The sequence below is a fragment of the Aquarana catesbeiana genome, linkage group LG07, assembly GCF_042186555.1.
Source record: "Aquarana catesbeiana isolate 2022-GZ linkage group LG07, ASM4218655v1, whole genome shotgun sequence".
In the NCBI taxonomy this organism is placed as follows: domain Eukaryota; kingdom Metazoa; phylum Chordata; class Amphibia; order Anura; family Ranidae; genus Aquarana; species Aquarana catesbeiana.
Window position 1 is genome coordinate 344256306 of NC_133330.1, and position 14149 is coordinate 344270454.

Here is a 14149-nt window from a genome sequence, read left to right on the forward strand (position 1 = left end):
TCAAATTATAGGTATTGGAATTCCCTTTCAAATTTGGCTGTTAGTGAGCGTAACGAATACGAATTAATCCGAAATTATGAATTATCCGAAATAATGAATGCCGCATCTAAACAAATGGAACGGATCGAAAAATAATAATAAATGATAATAAAAAGTTTTTATTTTTATTATTTATTATTAATTTGTTACATTCTATTCGTTTAGATGCGGCATTCGTTATTTTGGATAATTCGTAACTTCGGATAAATTTGTATTCTTATGCCCCGTACACACGATCGACATTGATCGGACATTCCAACAACAAAATCCATGGATTTTTTCCGACGGATGTTGGCTCAAACTTGTTTTGCGTACACACGGTCACACAAAGTTGTCGGAATTTGCGAACGCCAAGAACGCGGTGACGTACACCACGTATGACGAGACTATAAAAGGGCAGTTCAGAACCAAGCGCGGCACCCTTTGGGCTCCTTTTGCTAATCTCGTGTTAGTAAAAGTTTGGTGAGAGACGATTTGCGCTTTTTCAGACTCGTGGTTTTCAGATCGTTTTCTGCCGTTCAGTTTGTGCTTGTGGGTTTGTATCTGCTCTTCAGTGCAGCGAGTTCTCATTGACTTGTCATTGTGTTCTTGTTCATTCGTTACTGTTCTTCAGGTCGCTCTTCACAGGCCTTGCTGTTCTTCAGTGCGTTCTGTTACTTCGTTCTGAGCAGCCGACCGTTTTCTAGCCATGTTGCGTATGCGTACTCCTCGTAGAGTTCGTGCTGTGCGGGGGCTTGGTGTTGGGGTCCTGACCTTGACACAAGTCCAGTCCATGAACAGGGTGGGGAGGAGTTCATGGACCAAGAATTGGTTGCTTCAGCGTGACCAGTTCTCTCATATGCCTTTGCTCCGTGAGATCCGTGAGAATAATCCTGATGATTTCAGGAACTTTCTCAGGATGACGGACCCCGTGTTTCACCGTTTGTTGGCTTCGCTGGCCCCCTATATCAGCAGGCAGGATACCTGCATGAGGCAAGCCATCACTCCGGAGCAGAGGTTGGTCGCCACCCTGCGGTACTTGGTGACGGGGAGAAGCCTGCAGGACCTCAAGTTCTCGACAGGCATCTCCCCCCAGGCTCTGGGAATCATTATCCCAGAGACCTGTTCTGCCATCATCCAGGTCCTGCAGAAGGAGTATATGAAGGTAAGATTTATCCTTTAATATCACATTTTATTGTATAGAATGTTTGATAATATATTGTATTTCTTTCCTCATTCCCTAATGACCATGATTGGAATATGCTGTGAATGACTCCTTTGTCCTCATGCATGCTGGATTTTTATGAGGTTTTTTTTGTCCTTCATACATATTTGCCTTCACTTACCTCCCCAGCATGCACTGTAGCACCTGTGTGGCCCCCTAATAAAAAGGGTGTTCTTGTGTCCCACACTAGTGCTCCAGCGTCCCGATGTGTAAACAGCTGCTGAGTGTCCTCTCCTTACACAGAATCTAGTTTGCATTTCAATCTAGTTACCAACCCATCTAGACAACAAAATTATTTTAAGAGAAGTAGACCAGAAAAAATGTATTTAAATGCATCTGGACAAAACATGGTGTTTTATTGGTCGAACGAACAATGTTTCCTACGAACTAATAATGTGCCCATGAACATGAAAGTTGACATTTTAAACTGTACAACAGTAAAGAAAAGCACATGGAGCAGCACGAATGTTATAAAAATAACGAATAGGAACACAGGACAACTACTTACTTTTTTACAGCACTCTCCTGATCCTTCTATACTGATCGTGCTCCCTTAATTTGAGGTCCGACCACAGCTTCCTCAGTTGATCCTTGGATCGACGTACCCCAAAATTATGCTGCAGACTCTTCGCAACTTTAGTCATGATCTTGGCCTTTCTGACATTGGGGTTGGGGTAAGGTCCATACTTGCCGTCATAGTCGGTCCTTTTCAAGATGTCCACCATCACCAACATTTCCCCAAAGGACATATTTGAGGCCTTAAATCGTCTCCTCCGGGATCGTGACGTTTCTGGCTCCGGGCTTTCCTCCTCCTTCACCTCGTTGGTGTAATTATCAGACACCTGCTCTGTATCCGCCATGTGCTCTTCCCCCACTGCGCCGAACGAGAAGGGGCAGGGAATAGACTAGAAAGAACGTCAGGGGGGGCGGAGTTTCACGCATGCGCAGTGTATATAAAGCGTAACACGCGTGCGTAGTACGTACGATCTGTGAGTGGAGGAAGGAGTATCGCAGGCGCCAATCGTGATAACGAAGGTAACATTTAAACTTGGGCCTATACTGCTTATAGATTGAGGCCTATATTAGGACAAGATCAGGAGAGCAGAGCCTGACATTAGGGTTTGTCTTGTGTTGTGTCTTGCATAGAAAATGGATATATTGAAGGATCAGGACTTTATAACCATATTCATTGATATGTTCAGGGAGCTGCCCTGTCTGTGGCAGGTAAACCACCCACATTATAAGAACCAAACAAAGAGGAAGGCAGCGCTGGATCAATTGCTGGAAATTGTGAAGCCGGTGATCCCCACGGCAGACATCCCCTATTTGAAGATCTTAATTGGTGGCCTGAGGAGCACTTATCTAAGGGAGCGCAAGAAGGTCCAGGATTCCCCGAGATCAGGAGCAGCAGATGACATTTATCTGCCCAGGCTGTAGTACTATGACAGGCTGCATTTTCTGGCAGGTCAGACTGAACCCGAGTCATCACTCTCCAATCTTCCTTCCACACTTCCGTCCCCCTCAGCTGAGGCTTCTGACGTCCAACCTGGGCCTTCCAGGCAACAACATGTGGAGGAGCCCAGCTTGAGCCAGGTATAGCATTCTTCTAAATATTTCTGGTTGTCAAATTAATGATGTTAAATAGATGTTAGGTTGGATTCCTAATTTATGATTGTGATTGATGAACCAAAAACTAAAATGATGTCCCTTTTTCATACACAGGAAAGTCTCAGCCAGGAGGTGGCCGGCTGAGTAGGCTGCCCGATACCCAGGTCCCTCCCCTCCGCCTTCAAAGAAAAAGTGGCAGGAAGAGGAGTAACCTAGAGGAGGCTGCAATTGGCCTATTTTGGAAGGCTACTGAGGCCCTCAGAACACCCCACAGTGTGGAAGAGGATTTTGCTGACAGCCTGCAAAATGCAGCAAATGAAGGAGGGCCAACGCCTCTTATGTGAGTTTCTCATTTTAGAAGCACTAAATAAGGGGTTGAGGGGCCAACTCACATGCCAAAGCCACATTTGTGAGCTCACCCAGGGTCCTCGTCCTCCTCCTCCTCCTCCTCCAGGTCCTCCTCCTCCTCCTCCTCCAGGTCCTACTCCTCCTACTGCCACACCTCCAACAGCAGAGCCACAGCCAGGAAGGAAGCGTTGAAGGAAGACCAGAGAGTGATGGCCCTGGGTTCAGTCTGGTCTGGCAAAAGATGCAGGCTCTTGTATGACCACAGCCTGGGGACATACATGTCATCTGCTGCTGTTCTGGATCTCTTGGACTTCTGGACCAGATTGTACTCCCTTATATAAGGACTCCTCAGGCCACCAATTTTGCAGGAAAATAATTGATGTGTGCCCTGGGGGCCAAAGGCTTCGCCAGTTTCTGCTGTTTATCCAGCGTTGCATCCCTCTTTCTTTGGTTATGACCCCTTAATAAATTTTTGGTTTGATTTATTATACTCGCCTATGTGTGTTTTCATTCAAAAAGGACAGTTTGTTTGTGAGGAGGCAGGTACACTTCAAAAACACAATGTGAAATTAACAAGAGACACCAACAGCAAGCAATCTCCTTGAGATTAAATAATACAAGATAATAATGGTGTTGTGGTAACTTGACACACAAAACACACCCAAAAATATTCTGGAGTTCAAAAAAAAAAAAAAAACACAAGATCAGGCGTTAAAAAAATCCCAAAATAATTATTTAATCTAAAAACATCAAAAAAAATTTTTTTTCGGTAGATGTGACAAATAAAAATATTATATTTATGAAATCACGATAAATAATAAAGAAAGAAGTTTGTAAGAACTCTGTGTGAATATGAGCAGCAAAACTACTTCATTATAACTAGCATTATAAAGAAGAAGAGAGTGCGCTGCATTAAACTATTTAAAACATTGCAGCGTGACGAAAGTGCTATATCCATTCCGAACGCTAATTTTACCAGACCGAGCTGTTCCGTCTCTGAATTTATTCTGAGCATGAGTGGCACTTTGTGCGTCAGAATTGTCCACACACGGTCGGAATTGACGCGATCGGATTTTGTTGTCGGAAAATTTTATAGCCTGCTCTCAAACTTTGTGTGTCAGAAATTTCCGATGGAAAAAGTCCGATGGAGCACACACACGGTCAGAATTTCCGACAACAAGCTCCAATCGCACATTTTCTGTCGGAAAATCCGACGGTGTGTACAGGGCATTAGTGTACTGTGTCCTCTGCACAGTGTGCACCTAAAGCTACCTGAAGAAAATTGGCGGTGTTCTTCTGATCCTATTAGTACCACAGGCAGGCAGCTGCAGTATTTACAGTTAGTGTACTGTGTCCTCTGCACAGTGTGCACCTAAAGCTACCTGAAGACAATTGCTGGTGTTCTCATACTAATAATACTACAGGCAGGCAGTTGATTCTGCTAGCTGCAGTATAATCAGTATATATATACATCCAAGCTTTGTGCAGCTACATCTCACTGCAGGCCATTAGTATGTCTGGAAGGCCAACAAGGAGAGGCAGACAGTCACAAGCCAATAAAAGAGGGCAAGCAGGCTCTGTGTCTAGAGGTAACAGTGCTGGTCGTGGAGACGGTGCATCCTCATCAGAACGTGGCCGTGGGACACGCTTGTCCTTTTTTTCAGCAGCTGGCCATGTTGAGCCGCAACATGCCGAAGACTTTGTAGAGTGGATGACCAAGCCGTCCTCATCCTCCTCATCCTCTCTCACCCAGGCTCAGGATACTTTGTCTGGTAAAGCAGCTGCCAACGCGGCCTCTTCCCTCAGCTCAATGGCATCAGTCACTCCTTCCCTAGCCCCACCATGTCCTCCTGAGGAGTCCCCCGAACTGTTTGACCACAGTGTTGGGTACATGCTCCAGGAGGATGCCCAGCGTTTTGAAGGCTCCGATGATGGTACCCAGCTAGAGGAAGGCAGTAACGAGAGCCCAGAGAAAGGGGGTGCCCAAAAAGGACAGCAATCTGGCAGCCATGTTCCCCCAGCTGCAGCATACTGCCAGCTTTGCTCCAGTGATGAGGAGGGAGGGGATGATGAGGAAGTCACTGACTCCATGTGGGTGCTTGATAGGAGAGAGGAGTAGGAGGAGGCACATCTCCAACGAGGCAGGATGCCCTCCAGGGGCCAGCTTATGCTGTCTCTGCACGTTATTCCAAAAGTTCTTTGGTGTGGGCCTTTTTTGAGATGAGTGCATCAGATCGCACTGCTGCTATTTGCAACATATGTCTCAAGCGTATCTTGCGTGGCCAAAACATCACGCGCTTGGGCACCACATGCTTGACCAGACATATGTCGACCTGCCATGCAGTTTGATGGCAAGCGTACCTAGAAGACCCACACCAAAGAACAAAAAGGACCTCTCCTTGCTCCTCATCAGCTGGGATCTCCAACCCCACTATACCTTCAGTCCTCTCTGAAACCTGCACTGAGAGGAATGAAGGTGTTGAATTAGGTGTGTCACAGCCAAGTACTTGTGGGCAATCTGCTATCGGTACACCAACGTCAGATTGTACCAGGCAAATATCCCTGCCCCAGCTGCTGCACCGCCGAAAGACGTTCGCTCCCAGCCGTCCACATGCCCAGCGGTTGAATGCTAGCTTGGCTAAATTGCTAGCACGTCAACTGCTGCCTTTTCAGTTGGTAGACTCTGCCCCCTTCCTTGAGTTTGGGAACCTGCCACTGAGGAACCGCACATTCCACAAACGCCACTTTTTCTCACGGAAGTCGATTCCGGCTCTCTACCGGCATGTGGAAGGCAATGTCTTGGCCTCGCTGGACATGGCGGTCAGCGGTAAGGTGCATATTACCGCTGACCCATGGTCCAGCAGGCATGGACAGGGACGTTACCTATCTTTCACCGCACACTAGGTGACCCTCTGGCAGCTGGGAAGGATGCAGGACAGGGTGTAGTAGTGTTGGAGGTTGTTCCGCCACCACGCCTCCAAAATTCTACTAGTGGTGATTCTGCCACACCTCTCTCCCCCCCCCCCCCCCCTCCTTTTCTTCTTCCTCCATGGCCTCTTCCTCTGCTCCGTAGGCATTCAAGGGGCTACGCAAGCACGCAGGCAAAAAGATGCCATGAGGTGCTTGAGCTGGGGTGCTTGGGGGACAAGAGCCACACTGGGGCAGAGATTCTGTCAGCTCTGCAGAGACAGGTTCAGAGGTGGTTGACGCCACGCCAGCTTAAGCCAGGAATGGTGGTTTGCGACAATGGCACCAACCTCCTCTCCGCCCTCCGACAGGGACAACTGACCCATGTGCCCTGTTTGGCTCATGTCCTTAACTTGGTGTTGCAGCCGTTCTTGGGCAGGTACCTGGGCTTACAGGATGTCCTGAGGCAGGCCAGGAAAGTCTGTGTGCATTTCCGCAGTTTATATAATGCCAGTGCTCAGTTGGCTGACCTCCAAAAGGAATTTAACCTGCCCAAGAACCGCCTAATCTGTGGCATGCCCACCAGATGGAACTCAACGTTGGCCATGCTGCAGCAGCTGCACACGCAGCAGAGGGCCATCAATGAGTACCTGTGCGACTATGGCACCAGGACAGGGTCAGGGGAGCTTGTTTTTTTTCCCCACGCCAGTGGGCTATGATCAGGGATGCATGCACTGTACTGTCAAGATTTGAGGAGGCCACGAGGATGGTGAGCAGTGACAGTGCACGCATCAGTGACACTGTCCCTCTTGTCCACCTGTTGGAGCACACGCTGCGTGGAATAATGGACAGGGCACTTGAGGCAGAACAGAGGGAGGAAGAGGAGGACTTCCTTACCTCTCAAGGCCCCCTTTATCCAGACAGTGTTCTTGCATGCCCGTCGATCACACAGGAAGAGGAGGAGGAGGAGAATTGTGTCAGCATGGAGGTGGAGCCTGGCACTCAGCATCAGCAGCAGTCTTTAAGGGATCATTGACAGTCCGAAGAAACCCATGGACTTGTACGTGGCTGGGACTGGGTGGCTGCAGATCATGTTGTCCTTAGTGACCTAGAGGACTCTGGACCGAATGCCTCAGCAAACTTACGCTGCATCGCCTCCCTGATCCTGCAAAGCCTGCGGAAGGATCCTCGTATTTGTGGTATCAAGGGGAGGGATCATTACTGGCTGGCAACCCTTCTTGATCCACGTTACAAGGGTAAGGTTGCGGACCTTATCTTGCCGTTGCAGAGGGATCAGAGGATGAAACATCTTCTGGAGGCCCTGCAGAACGGTTTGTGCAACGCGTTTCCAGAGCCTGGGGGGTTACAATTTCCTGGTCCTCCTGGACAATGTGTTGCTGAGGCTTCGGTCAGTCACAGAAGGAGCGGTGGAGAAGGTGGCCATCTGACCAATGCGTTCAGACAATTTTTTAGTCCGCAGCCCCAAGGTATGATCGGTTCCAGCATGCATCGCCAGCGTCTGTTTTACATGGTGCAGGAATACCTAGGGGCAAGATCTGACTTGGACACCTTTCCCATCGAAAATCCTCTGGGTTACTGGGTCTTGAGGATGGATCACTGGCCAGAGCTTGCACAGTTTGCAATTGAGCTACTGGCCTGTCCTGCATACAGCGTCCTTTTTGGAACGCACATTCAGTGCTGCTGTAGGCTTTGCAACCGATCACAGGGTGCGTCTGTCCACCAAATCGGTCGATTGGCTGACCTTCATAAAACTGAATCAGTCTTGGATCACCAGCTACCAAGCACCTGATGCTGATGTAACCCAATATTTTTTTTTTTAATGTGAGATTCCTTCAAGACTGCCTATGCTGATGCTGAGTGACTATACTGTTATGCACCAGTGGCTAAGGCCCAATTTTTCTGCCCCTGTTTAACAGGGGCGTATAATTACAATTTTTGATGGAATACTTTGCAGCAGGGCTCATTCCTCCGCTCCAACTAGAGTATCTGTGAGGGGTTGCAGTGTTGTGGCACCAGCACCAGAGCCCAAGGCCCACTTTTTTCAGCCCCTGTTTAACAGGGGCGTATAATCACAATTTTTGATGCAATACTTTGCAGCAGGGCTCATTCCTGCGCTCCAACTCTAGCATCTGTGAGGGGTTGTAGTGTGGTGGCAGCAGTGCCTAAGGCCCAATTTTTCTGCCCCTGTTCAACAGGTGCATGTAATTACAATTCTTGATCTAATATTTCACAGCAGGGCCCGTTCCTGCGCCCATCGAGAGTAACTGTGAGGGCTTACAGTGTTGTGGCAACACCAACACCTAAAGCTCCAATTTCTGCAGAGTATATAGGGCAGGCTCCTACTTTCAAACATGCAACTTACAAAAGACTCCTACTTGCAAACGAAAGGAGACAACAGGAAGTGAGATGAAATCTACCCCTAGGAAGGGAGATTCTCTCCTGTAAGAGTTAATATGGGATGCTTTATCACCAATCCTTGTTTCACTAAAAAAACCCAAATTGTCAAAAAACATTTGTTATTGGGACAGAAAGTGAGGTGAAATCTTCTGAAGAGGGGCACAGACAGCAAAACAAATGTTACAGTGGTGATAACCCTTCCCTATGTTTTCCAAAAAGCTTAAAAATAGATTTTTTTTGCTGGAGCTACACTTTAAAAATGTATCAGTTCAAAATTACAAACAGATTCTACTTAACAACAAACCTACAATCCCTGTCTTGTTTGCACCGCCTGTATACTGCTGTTCAAAGTATATAGGGCCTGGGGGCCCCAAGCCTTTCCTTTTTTTAATTTGCGTGCAGGGTTCCCCTTAATATCCATACAAGACCCAAAGGGCCTGGTAATGGACTGGGGGGTACCCATGCCGTTTGTCTCACTGATTTTCATTCATATTGCCAGGACCCGACATTACATTAAAGCTGCAAGCAGTTTTAAATGACTTTTATTCCTTTAAAAATGTCATTTTGTGCAGGGACTGTTCTAAGCATGGGAAACACGCGCCACTTTACAGGCATACTATAGACACCCCCCAGGTACGATATTTAAAGGAATATTTCACTTTTTTTTCCACTTTAAGCATCATTAAAATCACTGCTCCCGAAAAAAACGGCTGTTTTTTAAAACTTTTTTTTGCATTGATACATGTCCCCTGGGGTAGGACCCGGGTCCTCATCCCCTTTTTAGGACAATAACTTGCATATTAGCCTTTAAAATTAGCACTTTTGATTTGGAAAGTTCGAGTCCCATAGACTTTAACGGGGTTCTAAAGTTCGTGCGAACTTTCGGTCCGTTCTCAGGTTCTGGTGCGAACCGAACAGGGGGGTGTTCGGCTCATCCCTAGTAACCAGTACAATACGGTGTCATCATATAACTGGTGTGAGGTGATCAGGGTGTCACCAGTACAGTACAGTGTCATCATGTAACTGGTGTGAGGTGATCAGGGTGTCACCAGTACAGTACAGTGTCATCATATAACTGGTGTGAGGTGATCAGGGTGTCACCAGTACAGTACAGTGTCTTCATATAACTGGTGTGAGGTGATCAGGGTGTCACCAGTACAGTACAGTGTCATCATATAACTGGTGTGAGGTGATCAGGGTGTCACCAGTACAGTACAGTGTCATCATATAACTGGTGTGAGGTGATCAGGGTGTCACCAGTACAGTACAGTGTCATCATATAACTGGTGTGAGGTGATCAGGGTGTCACCAGTACAGTACAGTGTCATCATATAACTGGTGTGAGGAGATCAGGGTGTCACCAGTACAGTGCAGTGTCATCATATAACTGGTGTGAGGAGATCAGGGTGTCACCAGTACAGTACAGTGTCATCATATAACTGGTGTGAGGAGATCAGGGTGTCACCAGTACAGTACAGTGTCATCATATAACTGGTGTGAGGAGATCAGGGTGTCACCAGTACAGTACAGTGTCATCATATAACTGGTGTGAGGAGATCAGGGTGTCACCAGTACAGTACAGTGTCATCATATAACTAGTGTGAGGTGATCAGGGTGTCACCAGTACAGTACAGTGTCATCATATAACTGGTGTGAGGTGATCAGGGTGTCACCAGTACAGTGCAGTGTCATCATATAACTGGTATGAGGAGATCAGGGTGTCACCAGTACAGTACAGTGTCATCATATAACTGGTGTGAGGTGATCAGGGTGTCACCAGTACAGTACAGTGTCATCATATAACTGGTGTGAGGAGATCAGGGTGTCACCAGTACAGTACAGTGTCATCATATAACTGGTGTGAGGAGATCAGGGTGTCACCAGTACAGTACAGTGTCATCATATAACTAGTGTGAGGAGATCAGGGTGTCACCAGTACAGTACGGCGTCATCATATAAATGGTGTGAGGTGATCAGGGAGTCACCAGTACAGTATAGTGTCATCATATAACTGGTGCGAGGAGATCAGGGTGTCACCAGTACAGTACGGCGTCATCATATAACTGGTGTGATGTGATCAGGGTGTCACCAGTACAGTACAGTGTCATCATATAACTGGTGTGATGTGATCAGGGTGTCACCAGTACAGTACAGTGTCATCATATAACTGGTGTGAGGTGATCAGGGTGCCACCAGTACAGTACACTGTCATCATATAACTGGTGTGAGGTGATCAGGGTGTCACCAGTACAGTACAGTGTCATCATATAACTGGTGTGAGGTGATCAGGATGTCACCAGTACAGTACAGTGTCATCATGTAACTGGTGTGAGGTGATCAGGGTGTCACCAGTACAGTACAGTGTCATCATGTAACTGGTGTGAGGTGATCAGGGTGTCACCAGTACAGTACAGTGTCATCATATAACTGGTGTGAGGAAGACAGGGTGTCACCAGTACAGTACAGTGTCTTCATATAACTGGTGTGAGGTGATCAGGGTGTCACCAGTACAGTACATTGTCATCATATAACTGGTGTGTGGTGATCAGGGTGTCACCAGTACAGTACAGTGTCATCATATAACTGGTGTGAGGTGATCAGGGTGTCACCAGTACAGTACAGTGTCATCATATAACTGGTGTGAGGTGATCAGGGTGTCACCAGTACAGTACAGTGTCATCATATAACTGGTGTGAGGTGATCAGGGTGTCACCAGTACAGTACAGTGTCATCATATAACTGGTGTGAGGTGATCAGGGTGTCACCAGTACAGTACAGTGTCATCATATAACTGGTGTGAGGAGATCAGGGTGTCACCAGTACAGTACAGTGTCATCATATAACTGGTGTGAGGTGATCAGGGTGTCACCAGTACAGTACAGTGTCATCATATAACTGGTGTGAGGTGATCAGGGTGTCACCAGTACAGTACAGTGTCATCATATAACTGGTGTGAGGTGATCAGGGTGTCACCAGTACAGTACAGTGTCATCATATAACTGGTGTGAGGTGATCAGGGTGTCACCAGTACAGTACAGTGTCATCATATAACTGGTGTGAGGTGATCAGGGTGTCACCAGTACAGTACAGTGTCATCATATAACTGGTGTGAGGTGATCAGGGTGTCACCAGTACAGTACAGTGTCATCATATAACTGGTGTGAGGTGATCAGGGTGTCACCAGTACAGTACAGTGTCATCATATAACTGGTGTGAGGTGATCAGGGTGTCACCAGTACAGTACAGTGTCATCCTATAACTGGTGTGAGGAGATCAGGGTGTCACCAGTACAGTACAGTGTCATCATATAACTGCATAGTTGCCAACATTGTAAAAAAAATTTTGGGACACTTTTTTGGCTGTAGGCGGAGTCACACTATAATTAGGGGCGTGGCATGCATTTGTAGGCGTAGCATAGGGAAAAGAAAAAATGTGCCGTGCCAGAAAATGGGCGTGGTTTACGTGAAATAGTGGGCGTGTCTTAAATGGGTGTGGCTCAAAAGGGGTCTGGTTAGAGTCTGACATGAATGAGGGATGGAGAGGGAAAGGGGGAAAGGGGGGTAGAGGGAGAGGAATGGAGGGACAGCAGACCCAGATCCTACACCACAATAGCAATGTGTATTCCAGAGTTTAACAATCAGCAGATAAAGATACTCAAAAGACCTGGTGTTAGCGCTTCAATCATCCCGGCACCATGGTTGTTATGGTGTCAGGATGATTGAAGTGCATTATTTCTATTATTACATTGTAATATAGAATGAAATTATTCAACTCACCATAATGCAGAATCAGTGGGACCCCTGAGCGTGTCAACTGCCACCAGATGCCATCAGGTGCCCCCAGCAGAGTTCGTCCTTACATCAGGTGCCCCCAGCAGAGTGCCTCCTTACATCAGGTGTCCCCAGGACAGTACCTCTTACATCAGGTATCCCCAGTACAGTACCTCTTACATCAGGTGTCCCTAGTACAGTACGTCTTACATCAGGTGCCCCCAGCAGAGTGCCTCCTTACATCAGGTGTCCCCAGTACAGTGCCTTATACATCAGGTGTCCCCAGGACAGTACCTCTTACGTCAGGTGTCCCCAGGACAGTACCTCCTACGTCAGGTATCCCCAGGACAGTACCTCCTACGTCAGGTGTCTCCAGGACAGTACCTCTTACGTCAGGTGTCCCCAGGACAGTGCCTCTTACATCAGGTGTCCCCGGGACAGTGCCTCTTACATCAGGTGTCCCCGGGACAGTGCCTCTTACATCAGGTGTCCCCGGGACAGTGCCTCTTACATCAGGTGTCCCCGGGACAGTGCCTCTTACATCAGGTGTCCCCGGGACAGTGCCTCTTACATCAGGTGTCCCCGGGACAGTGCCTCTTACATCAGGTGTCCCCGGGACAGTGCCTCTTACATCAGGTGTCCCCGGGACAGTGCCTCTTACATCAGGTGTCCCCGGGACAGTGCCTCTTACATCAGGTGTCCCCGGGACAGTGCCTCTTACATCAGGTGTCCCCGGGACAGTGCCTCTAACATCAGGTGTCCCCGGGACAGTGCCTCTAACATCAGGTGTCCCCGGGACAGTGCCTCTAACATCAGGTGTCCCCGGGACAGTGCCTCTAACATCAGGTGTCCCCGGGACAGTGCCTCTAAGATCAGGTGTCCCCAGGACAGTGCCTCTAAGATCAGGTGTCCCCAGGACAGTGCCTCCTACATCAGGTGTCCCCAGGACAGTGCCTCCTACATCAGGTGTCCCCAGGACAGTGCCTCCTACATCAGGTGTTCCCAGGACAGTGCCTCCTACATCAGGTGTCCCCAGTACAGAGCCTCTTACATCAGGTGTCCCCAGTACAGTGCCTCTTACATCAGGTGTCCCCAGTACAGTGCCTCTTACAACAGGTGTCCCCAGTACAGTGCCTCTTACATCAGGTGTCCTCAGTACAGTACCTCTTACAACAGGTGTCCCCAGCGGAGTGCCTCTTACGTCAGGTGTTCCCAGCGGAGTGCCTCTTACGTCAGGTGTCCCCAGCGGAGTGCCTCTTACGTCAGGTGTCCCCAGCGGAGTGCCTCTTACGTCAGGTGTCCCCAGCGGAGTGCCTCTTACGTCAGGTGTCCCCAGCGGAGTGCCTCTTACGTCAGGTGTCCCAGCGGAGTGCTTCTTACGTCAGGTGTCCCCAGCGGAGTGTTGGCTGCAGATGGAGTGTTGGCTGCAGTCTAGCTACATCTCCTCAAGAGTGGTGACAAGTGGGGAGAGGTATGTGGGTGGAGGCATGGTGACTTGGGGTGTTACAGGCTGACTTGGGGAAGGGTGGAGGCAGGGTGGTGATTTGGGGGTGCAGGCATGATGGTGACCTGGGGGGTGCAGGCATGGTGGTGACTAGGTCGGAGGGGGTGCAGGCATGGTGGTGACTAGGCTGGAGGGGGTGCAGGCATGGTGGTGACTAGGCCGGAGGGGGTGCAGGCATGGTGGTGACATGGGGGGGAGGGGGTGCAGGTATGGTGGTGACATGGGGGGGAACAGGTATAGTGATGACATGGGGGAGGGGGGTGCAGGTATGGTGGTGACATGGGGGGGAGGGGGGTGCAGGTATGGTGGTGACATGGGGGGGAGGGGGGTGCAGGTATGGTGGTGACATGG

The 14149-nt window shown here is 48.6% G+C and overlaps 1 long non-coding RNA gene across 2 annotated transcripts in view; it reads right to left on the reverse strand.

The window, feature by feature from the left end:
* Positions 1–13902, reverse strand: part of LOC141102597 (uncharacterized) — an 81000-nt gene extending 67098 nt beyond the window's left edge. For both annotated transcript variants that reach the window (XR_012235171.1, XR_012235170.1), the window contains exon 1: positions 13459–13902. This is a non-coding gene — a long non-coding RNA (uncharacterized lncRNA). The remainder of the gene's footprint in view (positions 1–13458) is intronic.
* Between the last annotated feature and the right edge of the window lie 247 nt (positions 13903–14149).